Here is a 6,031-nt window from a genome sequence, read left to right on the forward strand (position 1 = left end):
AACGTGGAAAGAAGAAAATACAGCACTGTGTCTGCGTGGCTACTCTGAGTTATGTGCGTTAACACTCCAGCAATTGTAACTGGATAACTACCATTGTGTTGAAACGTATATCACTTGGAGCTTTGGCGCGCAATAGAGAGTGGCAACTCATAACAGATGGCGTAGCAACACAGAGCTGAGCATATGGAAGAAGCATTCATTGAAGTGATATGCGTTGAAACGCACATCACTTGAAGCCTTGGCGTGCAACTGAGAGTTGCAACTCACATCACTTGCAGCCAAGGCACACAACTGCGCGCCTTCACTTCAGTCACTGCGCGTTTTGGCGCAAAACTCTGCAATTTTTATAACTTTTTCTTCTCGCCAATTCTGGACGTTTGGAGCTTTTGTATCACTTTTAGAAGATTCCAGAACACTTGGGGATAACTAACTTTCAGAATTCCAAGGGTTAAGTCGAAGAATTAGAGGAACTCTATAAATAGGAATTAGAAACTTAGAAAAAGAGCTTTTTGTCATTTTTTAGTTTTTGGTATTCAGTTGTAATTGTTTTAACTTCCAAGGGAAGTGATAACCACGTCGCAATGGTATCAAACAAACTAGATTTTCCTAAAGATTTCCTCTTGTATTTCTGTGGATTCCACTTGGAAAATTGTTGTCTTCTATTGTTATTAAGGTGGAAACTAGGTGGATATGGTTGCTGTGGCCTTTGATAGTTGCCCATATAATTGACTTGATCAGGTTGTTCTATAACTATGGGATCACAAGCTCCATTCACATGGTTGCCACCACAGAAATCACAACTCAATTGTGAATTTTGGACCACACCAGTCTGCAAGTTACTTATTTGTTGAGTCAGGGCAGCAAGCTATTCAGAAAATTGTTGTTTCTGAAGTTGATTTTGAGTAAACATGGCTTCTATGGATTTTACATCATATCCTCCTCTCCTTGCAGCTTGTCTTTCATTCATATTTTGATACATCGAAGATGCCATCATTTCTATGATTTGTTGAGCTTCTTCTAAAGTTTTTGAACTCAATGAACCACCAGCTGCTGCATCTATCATGGTTTTAGTTGCAACAGTCATTCCATTATAGAATGTTTCAAGTTGCATCCACTCAGGTATGCAGTGATGAGGACATTTCCTTAATAACTCCTTGTATCTTTCCTATGCCTCATACAATGGCTCTCCCTCTTGCTAAACAAAAGTTGTAATCTCCCCGCTGATTTTTGCAGCTTTTGAAGGAGGAAAATACTTGATTAGGAACTTGTTTACCAGGTCAGCCCAGGTTGATATACTCCCTTGTGGCTGGGCTTGAAGCCAGCACTTGGCTTTATCCCTCAATGAGAATGGGAATAATCTAAGTCTGATTGCATCCTCACTTACCCCATTGATTTTGATTGTGTCACAAAGTTGTAAGAAATTAGAGATGTGCAGATTTGGATCATCTGAATGGTGTCCAGCAAATTGGTCTTGCTGTACCAGATTTAGAAGTGCAGGTTTTATCTAAAAGTGGTTGGCCTGAATTATAGGTCTCAGAATAAAAGGGCTGAATCCTTGGAGATTAGGAATTGCATAATCCCCTAATTTTCTCAATCTTGGTTGTTCTCCTATCTTTATTTGACTTGGAATCTGAATAGGTTAAAGTGTTGATGTAGAACTTTCGTTTTCCTCTCTTTGAATCTGTTTAATTCTTGCTTCACTTCTCAACCTTCTTAGAGTTTGGTCAATGTCTGGATCAAATACCAAAGTGGCTTTATTTTTGTTTTTCCTTGCATATACAACCAAAAAGTTAACAAAGTTAAACTAAAATTCAATAGTCAGATATACACTAACAAAGCTGATGCAAAAAAATAACAGCAAAATCATATGAAAATTTGCAATTGCAGAATTATGCAGAAGTGCAAAATCATATAGAAATTACCTACTATTTTGCTATACTTATCTAAGTACAGGTAAAATAGAGTACTTCTATGCAATACAAAATTGAAAAGAAAAATTCAGAAATCAATAACTCAATCTAGCAATTTTTCTGTTACTAATGATATTGAAATACAAAAAATCCTCGGCAACGGCGCCAAAAACTTGTTGTTCGCAATCTAACACTAGCAAGTGAACTAGAATTGTAGCAAGTAATGAGTAAAATTAAGATCCAAATATCGTCTCCACAGGGAATTTAGGTTTCAAGTACCACTTCACAGAATTATAACCACTTGAGCCATACGAATTTGGAAGGAGAGTTGTAACATGTAATAGCAGCAAACCAGAGCAATTAAAAGTAAAGAACTTGCAGAAAAATAGAGTATAAGATGTGTAATGAAATGAGATAGGAATGAAGAATAGTTAGGAATTTACTTCACAAGAATGTCAATATTAATTCAATTATGCCTCTGAACATTCAAGAACTTGGTTAATTGACAATCATTTTCGCATATTAATAGCCAAAGGTTAATCCCTTAACTCATTGTCCCTAACAAGCAACTAAACCACCCTAATCCCGTAGGTGAAGTTCAATTTCATGTTGAATTAAGAATTAGAACATTAGGATTGTAGAATTAAGTGTACTTATCCCTAAGAAACCCCAAATTCTGGTTGTTAATTCAGATCAGAGAATTAAGTCCAATTCCCATTGGCAAATGTTCCTCTAAGGTTAATCAAATGAATTCCCATTCAAAGACTATGTAAAGTGTAGAATTAACAACTCAATTAATCCGAATACTCAAATTTCAGAAGCAAGAATCAAATCAATACATCAATTCGAGTTCCATAAACTCCTAACTACAAGAAATTACATAGACATTGTGGCAAAGAAAGAGAAAGAAGGAGAAGAAGAAGAAGAACTCAGAAAAGCCATAGCCACGAGCTTCAATCCAATCCCTCTTCTTGAAGCTTTGAGGTTCGACCCCACTCCTCTCTCTCACTCTCTCCCAACGAGAATTTAACAGAAAAAATGGAAAATGAATGAAAGACCCCGAGATTTGAGCTCAAAACATGTATTTATAGAAATCCCGATTCTTGGCATTATCACTCTTGCTGATAAGAGTAGCCACACAGAAGGTCGCGACGTTGTGTGTAATCACTTTTATGAGTAAAAGTGGTCACGCGCAACTTGCCAGGTTGAGGACTCTCTAGAACATCCACTTCCAGTGATAAAAGTGGTTACGCAAAAAACTCTGAAACTTCGCCTTCTCTGGAACGCTCACTTTTGCCAACAGGAGTGATCATGCAGAATATACTAAAATTTTGCCTTCTCTGGAAAGCTCACTTTTGCTGATAAAAGTGGTTATGCCAGGTATGCTAAGTATGAAGCTTCTCTGGAATATTCACTTTTAGTGATAAGAGTGATAACATAGAGCATCTTGATATTTTCACTCTTTGGAACGTTCACTTTTGCTGGTAAGAGTGGTAACGCCCAGGCTTCACTTCTTCTTTGAGCTCTGGAGTGATCACTTTCACTAACAATAGTGATCACGCTAGTCTGCATTTCCTTGTTCTTGTGTTTTGGAGTCTAGACTTGCTACTTTCCTCTACCTTTCCGTCAAGCCTCCATCCATATGACCCTTGCTCGAATTGTTCCTTCAAAAACAAGATCAAAAACTTAATTTCTAAGCTAAAATTTCACAATTTCTAAAATAACTATAAATTGAAAGAAAACTTCAAATCATTCTCTTTTTCTGAGTTTTTCTGCTTTCTTCATATATTTTCCTTATCAAATGAGTTAGAATTATGCTAAAATATCAGTAAAAATATGGATTCATCAGAGCTGTGATAATATTTCTCAACTCTGTTTTGCATGCAACTTTGATGATTTGCTTGACTGAAATGTATGAGATTTTGTAGCAAAAAGATGATTCAAGTTTGACTATCATAATGAAGAATTAGTGAATGACTTAGTGAGAAAATAATTAGAATGGATTGAAGTGGAATGAATTTTAAAAATCTGAATTGCTCTGATGTGTAAAAAAGTTTTCATTATGAATTTCAATTGAAGAATGAATTCATGCCTTTGATATGTTTTGATTTACTTGAGGACAAGCAAAAATTCAAGTTTGGGGTGCTGATAAATCCATATTTTACCTTAGTTTTAATACCTCTAATAAAGAAAACATGTTGGAAAAAGCAGAAAAACTTATAAAAATTAATATAATGATTAAAGTTTTCTCTAAACACATAGTTGTTTTAGAATTAATGAATTTTCTGTGTAGAAATTAATGATTCAATCATATTTTTGTAGGAAATTCTGAGTTAAGTTCATGAGGTTGGAAGATCAAAGGAGAGATAGAAGGAAAGTAGCAAAAATGGAATCAAGGAACAAGGTTTAATGAAGCAAAAGCTGGGCGTGATCACTATTGCTAGTGAAAGTGATCATTCCATACTTGAAAGTGAAGGGAAATCTGCACGTGATCACTTTTGCTGATGAAAGTAAGCATTCCAAAGAAGCTTCAGTCATAGCAAAGCGCGCATGATCACTTTTCTTGGAAAAAGTGATCGTTCCAGAGAAGAGCACCAGCATAGCAAAGCGCACATGATCACTTTTATCAGAAAAAGTGATTGTTCTAGAGAAGCCTCTAGGAATGCAAGGTGCACGTGATCACTTTTCCTGGCAAAAGTGATCGTTCTAGAGAAGCTTCAATCATAGCAAAGTGCGCGTGATCACTTTTACTGGAAAAAGTGATCGTTCCAAAGAAGCCTCTGATAACCACGTCGCAATGGTATCAAACAAACTAGATTTTCTTAAAAATTTTGCAATACAAGGAGTAAACTTAGGTCATCTCACAAGGACATAAGATACATTCTATTTCTGGTTCCATCATATGATTTCAGATTAGCTTAGAGAAGGATTGTTTTGAATTAAATTGTAAACAACAGAAAAGAAAAGAACAAGGAATAATTATAACGAAATGAAATATGAAATTCAACCAAATCAAGATATCAATCACTACAATGCAATTCTCATTGTTACACGAATATAATTCCAACGAATTTCCAATCAACACTAATTCAATACGACATTAATAACCCACAATCTAAATCTAGATTATGAATTTCATCAAAACAAGAACTATAATCGCAAATCCAATGCTCTAACAAAATTCAGAACAATTGATTTATTGAATTAGATGAATTCATTTATTTCAAATCTGAAATTCTCATTCTCTGTTTAGAATGCAAACGAAAAATCAATATCATGAAAAACATAATTATCCTAATAAGAAAAGAGGAGGAAAAGCGCGAATTCGATAGAACCTAACCCGAAACTCAAACGCAATGTTGTTCTTGAAACCTTGAACCGATTGATGGATTAGCCTTGCTTCATGATCATGTTTGCTTCGGCCAAAACCAGAAAATATGAAAAGATGGAAGGTTGAGAGACGAAAATAAAGGAAAGAATTTAAAATAAAGACTTTTGTAATTCTGAAAAATTACGGGAAAAGAAAAACAAGGATTCGTACATAGAGTCATAACCTCTATTTAAAGATAAAATAATTAGGCTTAATTAAGGTCTAACTCCCTAATGAGTTTCCTAAACACCTAACTAAGTAAAAGACATAATAATTGGGCATAATTAAGACCCAACTCCCTATCTAAGTAAAATCAACAATACAATCAAATTCTGAAAATTTTAGTGCAGGGCAACATTGTGACGCAATTTTGGACTTGAAGATGCTCGAACTGGGCTTTTCTCCCAACAGAGAAGTTGTAGATCTCTGTCTTATCTTACCAGGGACACCAATTTTGTCCAATTCCGAGTAGTGTAGCTCCAGATATGGTCTTTGCAAGAAACTGTGTCAAAATAAGAAATTATGGCGGGAATTAAGAAAGATTTATATTTAAATCCTAAATTACTTACTAACACAAATCTAAACTAACACATCAAAATAATGCACTAATGAAGCACAATTAAACCAAAAACATGGAGAGAAAGATGTACTAAAATATGACTATCAAATACCCCCACACTTAATCCTTTGCACTCTGGGGCAAAACTTTCTAATGAATTTCCAATGCAAAGAATAAAGAAGGAGAACAAAC

At 35.1% G+C, this 6,031-nt stretch overlaps 1 non-coding gene across 1 annotated transcript; it reads left to right on the forward strand.

The window, feature by feature from the left end:
* Positions 1 to 1,121: 1,121 nt before the first annotated feature.
* LOC113856889 lies at positions 1,122 to 1,228 on the forward strand. Its single transcript, XR_003503062.1, has one exon. It is a non-coding gene; the product is annotated as a small nucleolar RNA R71 (small nucleolar RNA).
* The last annotated feature ends 4,803 nt before the right edge of the window (positions 1,229 to 6,031 follow it).

The sequence above is a fragment of the Abrus precatorius genome, unplaced genomic scaffold (assembly GCF_003935025.1).
Source record: "Abrus precatorius isolate BTA unplaced genomic scaffold, Abrus_2018 Scaffold12, whole genome shotgun sequence".
Classification (NCBI taxonomy): Eukaryota; Viridiplantae; Streptophyta; class Magnoliopsida; order Fabales; family Fabaceae; genus Abrus; species Abrus precatorius.